The sequence below is a fragment of the Ceratotherium simum genome, chromosome 4, assembly GCF_057802395.1.
Source record: "Ceratotherium simum simum isolate JZ-2026a chromosome 4, ASM5780239v1, whole genome shotgun sequence".
Classification (NCBI taxonomy): domain Eukaryota; kingdom Metazoa; phylum Chordata; class Mammalia; order Perissodactyla; family Rhinocerotidae; genus Ceratotherium; species Ceratotherium simum.
This window is the reverse complement of record NC_141903.1, coordinates 23,610,678-23,623,129: the sequence shown is the minus strand read 5'-3', so window position 1 is coordinate 23,623,129 and position 12,452 is coordinate 23,610,678.

Sequence of the window (12,452 nt, the reverse complement as noted above, 5' to 3'; positions counted from 1 at the left end):
TCCTTCTCACACATTAACCCATGATCAGACATAACACCCATGTATAAAAACATACACACCCACAGGTCCACCTCCGACACACACATTTTTCATATCTACCCCTCAACACACACAGACACACACACACACAACTGAAACACACACGACAAATGCAGGTTCATTCATACACGTCTCAGATATGTTCCTCTTACACCTACAGAGCACTTCAAAGTTCAGCTTTCAAGTTCATAGCCTCTTTGCAAGTCATAGCAGCCCCATTTTACAGGTGAAGAACTTGAGGCTCATAGAAGTTGAAGAATGTCTTCAAGGTCACAGAGCTGGGAAGTGACAGGGTTGGAACCAGCATTCAGGTCAGCCTGGCTCTGTGCTTCAGCCACACTCTGCTGTCCCACACAATTTGATTGCCCTGCGAAGTGGCTGCACCCACCAGCAGTGGTTGGGAGCACACATTTCTCCATACCCTCACCTACGTTTGATATTATCAAACGTTTTTTTGCCATCTGATGGATTAAAAATGGCATGCCATTGTTTTAATTTGCATTTTAGGGGGGAGCTTTCTCAGAAAAAGAGATTCCTAAGTCCCAATCCCAGCCATTCTGATCTGAGGCTCAAGAATCTGCATGATTTACAACTCTCCCAGGTGATGCGAATTGAAGTTTCGGAACTAGTGTCCTGAGGACTAGTGACGTCCCTTCTAGCTCCATGATTCTGCACGTACGGCCTCCTCCTGGGCTCAGGACTTGTTTAGGCCCTGTCCACACCATCTTTGCAGCTTATGATGCTGTTTTCTCCATGATGGAAGATTTTTAAGACAGAGGAAGTCCTGGCAACTGTGGCCATTTACTAAGTTGGCTCTTGGAGCCATATTTCAGGTGTCACACTGAAGAAATCTTACCCCTCAAAAAGAAGAGACTAATACATGAGAAGAATCATGTTGTTTGCTGGGTACAATGCTGGGCTTGCTGCACACAGCTGCTGTAAGTTCATTTAAACCTCACAACAACCTTGGGAAGTATTATTGTCCCCATTTTAGAGAACTAAAGCTCAGAAACTTAATAATTTGCCCGAGGTCACACAGCCACCAACGGGCCCCTATCCCAGGTCTGTCTGGCTCTAAAGCCTGTGCTCTTTTCATTGTTACCTGCCTACAAATCAGGGTTTCTTAGGAGAGAGAGACCATAAGTGGCCAGTGTCTCCTTTCCACAGGTACTCAAAAGATTCTGCCCACTTCGGCTGCCAGCTCTCTCACCCTTCCTGCCTGAACTGCCCATGTTCCTGACTCCTGGAGGTTTCTGGAAGGTACAAGTATTTCATGAGAAGACTATTATTTTATCTTCCTTAGCATGCAGTAGCTTATTTGTCCAATCCTGGAGAATTTGTTCCTGAAAATATGGACTAGAGGATATGGACTGGGGTATGAGAGAGAGGGAATAAGTTCTGCCTCTGACCATCCCTGATGCTTCCAACTTCTGGGATTAATGTGGAAGAAGAGAAGTAAACTAGTGACTTGTCCCACTGAATTACAATCAACAGTTCAATTTCTTGAGCTTTTTTTTTTAATTCTGGGAAATTTTTAAAAAACAGCGTGTACCAAATAACCAAGTATCAACCTTCTAAAAATGACTATTCAAAAAATTTTTGTCAAATTTCTTCAATTTCTTAAAAATAAAATAAGCAACATATTGCTCATCTAGAGATGAAACCCCCTTGGTTCTCCATTCCAGATTTCATTCCCCACCACCTCATCCCCTAGCCACCTCCATCATAAATTTAGATTATTTCTGCCTAATCCATTTTATATTTATATCTGTAAGTATGTGTTAAATACATGTATTAGGAACCAATACAAATAAAAAATTGAGTTTATTGAAATGGTATCATACTATACCTATTATTCTGTTCCCTGCTCTTCCCCTCTTTATGCTGTACCGCTGAGAGCTCTTTACAAGTTAAGCATCATGTCTTATTTAATCTCTGCATCCCTGGTGGCCTTGTACATTCTGAATGCTCGATAAATCAGGAAGGAAGGAAAGAAGGAAGGAAAGAAGGAAGGAAGGAAGGAAGGTAGGAGGGAAGGAGGGAAGGAAGGAAGGAAAGGAGAGAGGGAGGGAGGGAGGGAAGGAGGGTGGGAGGAAGGAAGGTTAATGGGGTCAGTCTTTTGAGTCAAGTCTTTTGAGTCTTTCTTGTGTGGCTCCCAATCAGAAGTGAGGGTAATTAGAAAGGCATTCTAAGTCCCCTGTATCATGATTTCCCTGACTGAGAACTGTTTACGTCCCATTAGAGCAGACAGCCCCTCCACCCTTTGATCTGCTCGCAGTCCTGTTCTCCCAGGGAAGTCCCAGGCACAGCTTCAAGAAGTTCCAGGCCACACAGCTGCCTAATGTGCTTAGCTCCAGTGCAGCCCAACTCTCGCTGGTCGTAAATCAACCAGCCAAGGTTGAAGCCTGCATTACTCCCTATCTCTCAAAAACCCTCAAGGATTTGGGGAATTAGCTGCCAGTTCAAACACTTGTCTTCCCTCCTTTCCTTCTCCCGCTCTGTCTTTGTCTCTGTCAGTCAGAGCGCCCTTCTCGATGACTCTCTGCCTTGCTGAATGTCTTCTCTCTGAGTCTCTCTCTCTCTCTGATTCAAAACTCTGCCTTTCTTCAGCCCCCGCATCTCCCTTCCTGCCCCATTCCCACTTCCCTCCCTGAGTCTAGCTGCAGCCATAGATCCAGGGTCCCAGCTGGGCCATACATCTCTCCATTACTGCTCTTCTCTCCCTCTCACTTTTAAGAATGCTTTTTATGGTGGCTTCTACACAAACAGCTGTTGGAGCCTGTTTGAGAAAACCTGTGGGAGCAGATGCTCTAGCAGTCCTTCAGATTCTTCTTTCCTCTGCAATCTGAGATGGATTTGAGAAGAAATTCATCCATTCATTAACCCATTAAACAAATATTTATTGAGCTCCTATTATATGCCAGTTACCGAGGTGGACACTGGGAGTATAGCAGTAGGTAAAACAGCCCTTATGGTGTTGACAGTCTAATGGGGGAGGCAGATATAAATCTAATAGCCACTTAAATATACAGCAAGTGGTCATCAATACTATGAGAAAATGGTCCACAGTGCTCTAATAATAATAATAATGTCTATTGAGTGTTTATTATACAACTGGCATTACTATGAGAATTTCAAATACATTTATCTTCACAAAAACTTCCATTATCCTCTTTTACTTAAGATGAAACTGAGGAACAGAGTGGTTAAACCACTTGCTCATGGGCACACAGCTTGTGAGTGAGAGGGCCAAGGTTTAAACATAGGATGGGGATTGGAGGAGCAAGAGAAGGGAAGCCTTTCCTGAGGCTCAGTTCCCTTCCATATACGAATAGAATTTTCTTTCCCAAGATCACATAGAGAATAGAAGGCAGAAACAAGACTAGAATCCAGCCTCCTGGATCCCAAACTAATCCAGTTCTAAAGTCAAATAGGCTAGAGTGTGGTGGCTGGCTCTGTTACTAGAACTATCAAGCTCCATGAGATTTCCCAGAAAAATAAAGAGGAGTATGGGGGTGGGAAGGTGGTGGGAATAGACACACAGATGCATGAGCATCTGCCCAGGGATATACTTAGGGATGGTAAGCTCCTCGAAGGAAGGACCGTGTGGTGTTCTCCATTGCATTCCCAGCACTTAACACAGTGCCTGAAGCACAGTAGGTACTTGATTGTTATTTATTGAAAAATGAATGAACGAATGAGTTGAATTAAATGTAAAAGAATTAAGTGAAAAAGGTAGAACAGATGGAAGCTCCTTTTTTCTTCCAAGCTAGGGGATTATGATTCCAATACTTCATCTCTTTCTGCTCTCATTAACGCCAGCCAACAGGGCGGCGAGATTCTGCCAGGTGTCTAGGTCAGTTTCTACCCTTTCTTTTCAATCTGCATATCCAAAATGTTTTCCTGCTGTTTCATAAAACTCCCTTTTTAATTTTTTTCAGTTTTTGCTGATTCAATTAAGAGCTGAGTTTGATCTAGAAACCTTACCTCTTAAGTCTCTTTTGATAAAACAGTCCCCAGAGTACCCGTCTTTTGAAGCCTCTTTATGAGTTTCAGAGCTGAGTAAAACGCCGATCACTTTCAGGATAATTACACTGGAGCAAACATATTGTTCCTGGAATCTGTTTCCCAATCTGAGTAAACAGAGCCTGGTCTTTTTTATATTCTTATAATATGCACTGCCTTCTCCTTCATTTTTCTCTATGTCTGGAGAGCTGCCTGTGGGTTATTTAATCTTTGGACCAGGGAAGAGGGAAGGACTTGGTTGGGAAAACATCTTCCACAGGAAATTTGGGGCTATGAGGGGGCCTTTGGCTGGACTGACTCTCGGCTGATTCTGGCACACTCAGCGGCTCTCCTGTCCCACAAAGAGGACAGGGAAGACAAGAACCACTCAGCAACCTTAGAAAAGAGTAAGGAACCAAATGTGCCCACCAACTCAAGAAGCTTTAGGCTGAAACAATCAATTAAAGCAATGCCCGCTGTGGCATCTTTTTTTACAGTGATGTGTTGGTTAAGGACACACACAAATGGGTTCTAGTCTCGACTCTGCCACTTAAATTAGCTGTGTGACCCTGGACATGTGACTTAAGCTCTAGTGGCATCAGTTTTCTCATCTGTGTAATGGGACTAATAATAGCATTTCTCTCAAATGCTTATTATAAGGATAAAATTAGATAATACCTTCAGAACAGCGTCAGGCATCTAATCAGTGCCTGACAGATGATGATGATGATGATGATCTGTGACATGCAAAGTACTGTCACATCCGTGCTTGCATTTGATCACATTTCCTTGCTCTCTTGGCAGAGAACCTGCATCAGAACCGTGTTCTTCTGACTCTCAGTGTCTATGCTCGTTTATTCTGGGCCATTCCAAAGGAGTTTGACTAATTCGCTGTGACTCCCAGGACAAGGAGGTGGAAGCTACAGGAAGACAGATTTGGACTCAAAATAGGGATATTTATTTTTAATAGTCAGAGGTATCAAAAAATGTCTACCTTCATAAAAAGGAGTGTGTTTCCTGTCCCTCACGGTACACATGCAAAGGCTGGCCAGCCACCTGGAGAGGATGTTGTAAACGCAGTGGAGAAGTTGGACTTGGTGGCCTTCCAATTCTGAGAGTCTGAGTGTCTCATATGACCAGGAAGTGTCTATTTCTGCCAGCCCTCCACCCCCATACTCCTCATTATTTTTCTGGGAAATCCCATGAGTCTTAAGAGTTCTATTTGCAGATCCAGCCCTTGCACTCCAGCCTATTTGACTTAAGAACTGGATTTTTTTGGGATTCAAGAGGCTAGATTCGAGCACTATTTCTGCCTCTTATTCTCTAAGTGATCTTGGGAAAGAAAATTCTGTAGTTTGTGCCTGCCCAGCACCAACTCCCATTCTCTGGTAACAGTTCGTCCACTTCCCTTTGGGGACCAGTCCTCTCCTACTCTCAGTCCATGGAGTCTAGTGAGATTGTCTCATCTCCATGGTCAGCACACGACCCAAGTCTAACCACAGGGTGTTCCAGCTCCCTGGCTACAGTAATTAGTTCAGGAATGGGCACCTGATTCAAGTTAGACCAATCAGACTCCATCCAAAGACTTTTGCTAGAACTGTTGAGAAAGAGATGCTCTTTCCCTGGAGGCTGCTAAGCTGGTAACAGGCAAGCCTGGATGTTCTGGGGTCTGCCACATGGGCAGAGCTTGCCTGAAAACAAGGTCAACACAGAAGAAAACAAAGCTAAGAGGTGGTGAGAACAAATCCTGATGACATAATTCAAATGCCTGGATCCGACAGTACCTGAAGTTCGACCTACAGCTAGGGTTCTCAGTTATGCTAACCAAGAAATTCAGGTCGTGTTTCGTTTTTAAATTTGGGGTTATTGCATTTATTTATTTGTTTGTTTGTTTGTTTCTCAGATACATTTGACTTGGATTCCTACCACCTGTAACCAAGAGTTCCAGCCAACACCTATCACAGTGCGCTGAAGTGAGGATGGAAGACTTCCTAGAGAAGGTAAGTCTTGAGCTGCAGTCTTCTCTGCATCAGGGTATACCTAGAAAAATCCTTGGTAAAGACTGTTGATTATTTAATGTGTCACTCTGTGCAGAGAACCATTAGGGTCTTAACCAGAGCTATCAATGCCTTAACTAGGGTAAAATTTGGGACCACTTCAATCACTGTCATAGTTTATCTCTTATTCTCAATTTGCATAACTCTAGATTTTACTACCATTTCCAGGAATTACCCCTCCCCCCTTTTTTTAGAGAATGAAATTGTCATTCATCCACCAGCTATTGAAAGCACCTACTATGTGCCAAGCATTATAACAAATTATGTTTGGAATACAAAGGTGTGTAAGATATTAAGAAGCTCACAGTATTCCACTGTGCCACAGTGGAGTCAGCATTTATAGCTAACTTTTATGTAACCAACCCAATGTGCCTGGAGTTTTATTAATTTTTTTTAACTCACAATAATACTTTATTAGTTTCCTATTGCTGCAGAAATAAGCTACTACAAACTTGGTGGTTTAAAACATATGATACAGTTCTGGATGTCAAAAATCTGAAATGAGTTTCACTGGGCTAAAATGAAGGTGTCAGCAGGGCTATATTCCTTCTGGAGGCTCTAGAAGAGAATCTGTTTCCTTGCCTTTTCCAACTTGTAAAGACTGCCTGCGTTCCTTGGCTTGTGGCTCCTTCCTCCATCTTCAAAGCCAGCAGCTTAGCATCTTCAAATCTCTCTCTCTCTCTCTTTCTCTCTCTGACTCTAACACTCCTGCCTTCCTCATGTAAGAACCCTGTGATTATATTGAGCCTGCCTAGATAATCCAGGATAATCTCCCCATGCCAAGATCCTTAAATTAATCACGTCTGCAAATCCCTTTTGCCATGTAAGGTAAGATATTCACAGGTTCTAGGAATTAGGATGTGGACCTCTATGGGGGACCATTATTCTGTTTACCACAAATACAAAGAAGTAGGTGTTATTATTATTACTCCATCTTACAGAGAGAAAAACTAAAGCTTAGAGTGGTTAAAGGAACCCTTCTGATAAGTAGTAAGAACCTTGATTCATATCTCGGGGGTCTGATCCAGATTCCACATGCTTATTCGCTGTATTTTCCCTACCAACTCAAACAATTATGGATTTTAAAGTCCCATAGACCTGGACAAGTCACTTTGTCCTATGCGTTACTTTTGTCATCTGCAAAATGGAGCAAATAGTTTTATGTTTATGAATATTTGAGGTTATGCATGTGGCACCCTTAGCACTGTGTCTGGCACCTGGTATGTGCTCAAGATGTGGCCACCATTCCTGAAACTGTTATTCAAGATAAAGATGGCAGGATCCTGAAGACAGATTCACTGCCTTTGAATGGAGGAGGGGGTCCCATCCAAGGACAAAATGCTCCCCTTTGGCTCAGAGGAGTTGGGTCTCCAGGAACAGCTGTGGGGCTCGGGTGGGGGTGACACTTTCTTCTGGCTTTTAGAACACGGGTGAGAAGACACCTAGCCAGTTTCAGACATCTGGAGGAGCGGGCCTAGGGCCAGACAAGGCTGGAATGTGGGGCTCTCATTGTGGACTGTGGTGAAATGAGCAGATAAAAAAACCTACCGCCCTCACCGACTACTTGCTCAGATTCTTAACAATTAGCATGTCAACTCATCCACTCCAAACAAATTGCTGGCCAGGCCCCAATTGGGCAGAATGCACTTGGGGAGGACCCGCAGACCTCTGCTGCGGAGTGCGACCTCCCCCTCGTCTCCTGCTGGGCTGGTTTGCTGCAGGGGGCGTCTGACAACAGAAGGACAGCAGGATTTATCACTATCCTAACTTGTCCATTTGTCTTTGGCTCGGAGGGAACTGACAGGGGAGTTTGCAGGGACCGCACTGAAGCAGACACGGGTTCTTGACAGAGACACATGGCGGTGATTACATGCAGCGTTAGGCACAGTTACTGCAAGGCGCGGCAGCTCCAAGTCCTCTCCTGAGCACGGTCTCAGATCGACTCTACAGTCTCTTTTGCCTCCAACTCCGTTTATAAATTACATGTGGTGATGGAGAAGGGGGGTGTAGGGGGTGCACAGAGGGCCGAGGGCAGGGCTTCTCTTCCCAGAGGCTGAGATGGGGGTTCCCTCTGTTGTTACAGTTGAATGGGGCAGCCCGGAATGATCATTGTCACCAGCTTCCTGTCCTAGGACACAAAAGCGTTCGTTCCATTCTCAAACATGAGACTCGAACCAAGATCTCCCTCGGAAAGGGAGCATGGTGCCACAGTATGAAGGACTGACAGAGAATTTCCTGAGACGGAAAAGAAGACTGAATTTCAGAGAGTCTCATGGCCATAAACCCCAACACCTGAGCTAAGATTTGAGTCCTCCCCTATCTCTGTCAGGTATTTATCCGGCATTTGCCTGCACAACTTCCTTGACACAGGGGCTCACTACTTCTTAGGGAAGCTTATTCCTTTCTTGGGCAGCTTTGACTCTTAGAAAAGCGCTTCGGATTGAATTGGAATCTGTCTCCCAGCAGCTGCTCTTGATTCAGCCTTTCAGTCTGCTTTCCCAACCACAGTGTTTCTCGGCGAGTTGCCTCTTGTATGAGAATCTCTGGGGAGCTCGTTAAAATGCAGATACCTGGGCCCAACTCTGACCTGGTGACTCAGAATCTCTGAGGCAAAGGCCTAGGAATCTGCATCGATAAGGATGTCTGATCTGTAAGATGAGAGTTGTGGGCCCCTGAAGTGAATTGGAAGGGTGCCCACAAGCAAAGAATGTCCAAAGGGAAAGCCAGCAACCCAGAGGACAAACTTCTCCAACTTGTCAAACTCTGCCAAGATGGGGCTGACTGGGGAGTAAGCCACATTAGATAGGGATGAACTAACCAGGAAATCACAAATAACAGCTAACACTTACTAAGTGTTAAAGGCTTTGGCATAACCCCTCTATGTGTAGGCACTACAATCATCTCTATTTAACAAACAAGGAAACTGAGGCTTAGAGAGGGGACTTGCCAAGGGAATACATATGGAAAGTGGCTGTGCTGAGGTTTGTCTAACTCCACATCCCTGACTGCCATCTGACAGCTTGATGGGAACCCCAGATCTCTTCCTTTATCTCAATGAATGAAGTTGCTGTCATTTCACTGTGGAACCAGTTTTCTTCACCCTTACATCCTAGCAGAAGAGAGATCCCTCCAGGCACTTTTGAGGAGTACTGGCCAGTTCCCAGGAAGACAAGGCTACCTAAGGCTTCCAGATTATGATTCCGGCCTGGGGAATAGTGCAGACTCTCAGGGAGCAGTCTTGCTTCCCTAGGCTGCCCACCTCCCCTGGTCACTCCTGCAGTCAGGCCCACCCCAAACATTTGCAGGGCCTGAGCAAGAGTATAAACAGAGGCCCACATATCACATGTCTGAACAGTTAAGGTAACAAAAGGTAAAAAAGACACATGTTCTATCTTACTATCTTGACAAATGTTCTTTCATTGTGGCCTGAAAGTTCAAGTACAAATTTAGGATTTGAAGGAGCTCTTCCCTGGAACATGGCAATGTGGGAAGAGCAGGCCCCCAGCCCTGGCTCCTGGCATGGCCCCCTTCCCTTTCCACACTCGACTCTGCCGCACACCCTGAAGGCCTCACGGGTATGTGTGTGGACACCACAGCCTGCACATCCCAGTTCTGTCCACATGCCCTGCAAACAGCTGCCCCTTGGACCCCGTAGGGCTGGGCTGAGTCATTTTGGGGAGCTCTGTCTTGCCGTGCCTGCTCGGGTCATGGCCCCTATCCAGCTGCCTCTGCCCCCTGAATCCATTCGCAGCAGCAGCTCATCATGGGAGCTGAGAGGGAGAGGGCTCTGGACGCTGCAGCTCCTCTGGCCACCTGCATTAGTATGCCACTCAGCAGCCTGCGGGCTGCAGTCCCTGCTCTCAGCCTGGCACCAGGCGTGGCAGGGGGGGCTTGGAGCCAGCCCCTCCCACAGTAAATGGAGCACAGGGCAAGGAAATGAAGTCTTGAGCTATTGCTCCAGGCTGCAAATGAGAGAGAGAGAATCTTGTACTTTAGGCAGGGAAGGAGTTCACCTAGATCATGAGATCATATCTGCTTCACAGCCCACCTGAAATTTGCCTATTAAATCTTACTATCTTTGGATTTTAAACATGTTATGATGCATCTCACTTGGGGATGATATCAGCTACAATCCTCCAGGTCAGTGATCACCAAAGTGCCGTCTGGACCAGCAGCATTAGCTTCACCTGTTGTTAGACATGCAAACTCCAGGGCCCCAGTCCGACCTACTGAATCAGAAGCTCTGGAGGGGGCCCAGCACTTGGTGTTTGACAGGCCCTCCTGGTGGTTCTGATGCTCACTGAAGCCGAGAACCACTGATGAAGGTGATACAGCCACCGACTGTTTCGGAGCAGAAGAACAATTCCATGAGCGCCATGTTCACCAATATGTATTCATGCAACGAATATTTATTGAGGGCCAAATACTGTGTTAGGCCCGGGGATTTCAGATAGAGTCTCTGCCCTCCAGTTGCTCTCAGTCAATCTCAGGAGCAGGCAGGTAAACAGACCACTGCAATAGGATGTGACAGATGCTAACACAGGCCTGGTGGAGGACACTGTGCGGTGCAGAAGAGTCAGATAAGACTTCCCAGAGGCAGCTCTGGAGAAGCAGGAATTGTCAGATGCAGAGTGGAGCACATAAAGTTCCTAGTGACAAAGACTCTGTCTTTTTTCTCTTTTTTTTTGTGAGGAAGACCAACCCTGAGCTAATATCCAATGCCAATCCTCCTCTGTTTTGCTGAAGAAGATTGGCCCTGGGCTAATAGCCGTGCCCATCCTCCTCCACTTTATATGGGATGCCGCCACAGCATGGCACAGCAAGCGGTGCATCAGTGTGCGCCCGGGATCCAAACCTGCAAACCCCGGGCCACCACAGCAGAGCACGTGCACTTAACCGCTGTGCCACCAGGCCAGCCCCACAAAGACTCTCTCTTTGACCAAACTTTAGTCAGGCTCCTTTGAGCCCTCTTCTCAACTAGGCCTCCACCTTGGCCCCCATCCTGTCTTTGATCCAACCAGCCCAGTCTTAGCAAAGAATCCTGCTAAGTCATCCCTTCACCTTTGAGATCTGATCACCCTTGATATGTGATCAGATTCCTCATCCCTCATCCTTGGTGTCTTAGCCCTTGACCTGCCTTTAGCAAGAATCCTCTTAGGCCAGTTTAGCAAGAATGCCCCCAACCTTGATGCCCTCTCTTAGTAATTTTCCACCCACTGACCCCTTCACTCTGCTCATTGGCTATAAATCCCCAGCTGTCTTTGTTGTATTGAGAGTTGAGCCCTCTCTCTCTCCCTTATTGCAAAACTCCTATTGCAATAGTCCTAAATAAAGTCTTCCTTATCAGTTTAAGAAGTATCAGAATAAATTTTTCTTTAACACTGGACAGGAGAGCAGTTGTGCAGAGGCCCAGGGAGAGGAAAGAACATGGCCTGGCCCGTTCAGGCCCTTAGTATGGCTCCCACGTTAGAGCAGAGTATGAGTGAGGATCGACCAAGGAGGTGAGCCCGGAGAGGTAAACAGGGCCTGTGAGGCTAACCTGGAGCTTGGGGTTCGTCCTGAAGGCAGTGGAATGTAGGGGGAAGCTTAAAGCAGAAGAGTGACAGGATAGGCTTTTCTTCTAGAAAGATCTCTCTGGCAGGCCGCTCATGGTGAATGGATTGGAGGGCCCAAGCCTGGATCCCCCCGAGACCAGTGAGGAGACTGATATCCCCGGGGAGAAGAGACAGTGGACAGAACTAGAGGAGGGCAGGTGGCTAGAGGGAAGTAGACATCTTTGAGATCAATTTAGAGAGCAGACTGCGCATCAGAATCACCGGAGAGAATTTTTAAACATACACTTGCCGAGGCCCCCATCAGAACCCTGAATCAGAGACTCAGGCATCTTAAGGTCCGTCCCTGGCCAGCCAGCCGTAGCCAGGGCTGAGAATCACTGAGGTAGGAGGTGAAGAGACCGGGCTTGGTGACAGGTTGATGGGGAGGGCGAGAGTGTTGGAAAGGAGAGACTGTGTGTGTGTGTGTGGGGGGGTGTCCCCCAGGAGTCTGTGTGAGTCATCAGAGGTGCCAGTCACTGCACGTTCAGAAGGTGAATCACGGGACTGGACGGGATGGTCAGGGTCTGAAACCTTCATCCTCTTCTTTCTGGGTGTGAAGGAGATGCCGTGTGTTGAGGAGGCTAAACCTCATATATTGAACCATGTGATTAAAGGGGTTGAAATAAGACGCATTCATTCACTCCTTTAGTCATTCAAGAAATGTTTTCTGAGCACCTACCATGTGCTGAGTGCTGTGCTAGGTGCAGGCATACAGTGGTGAGCAAACTTGGAGATGGTCCCAATCTAGTGGGTGAGG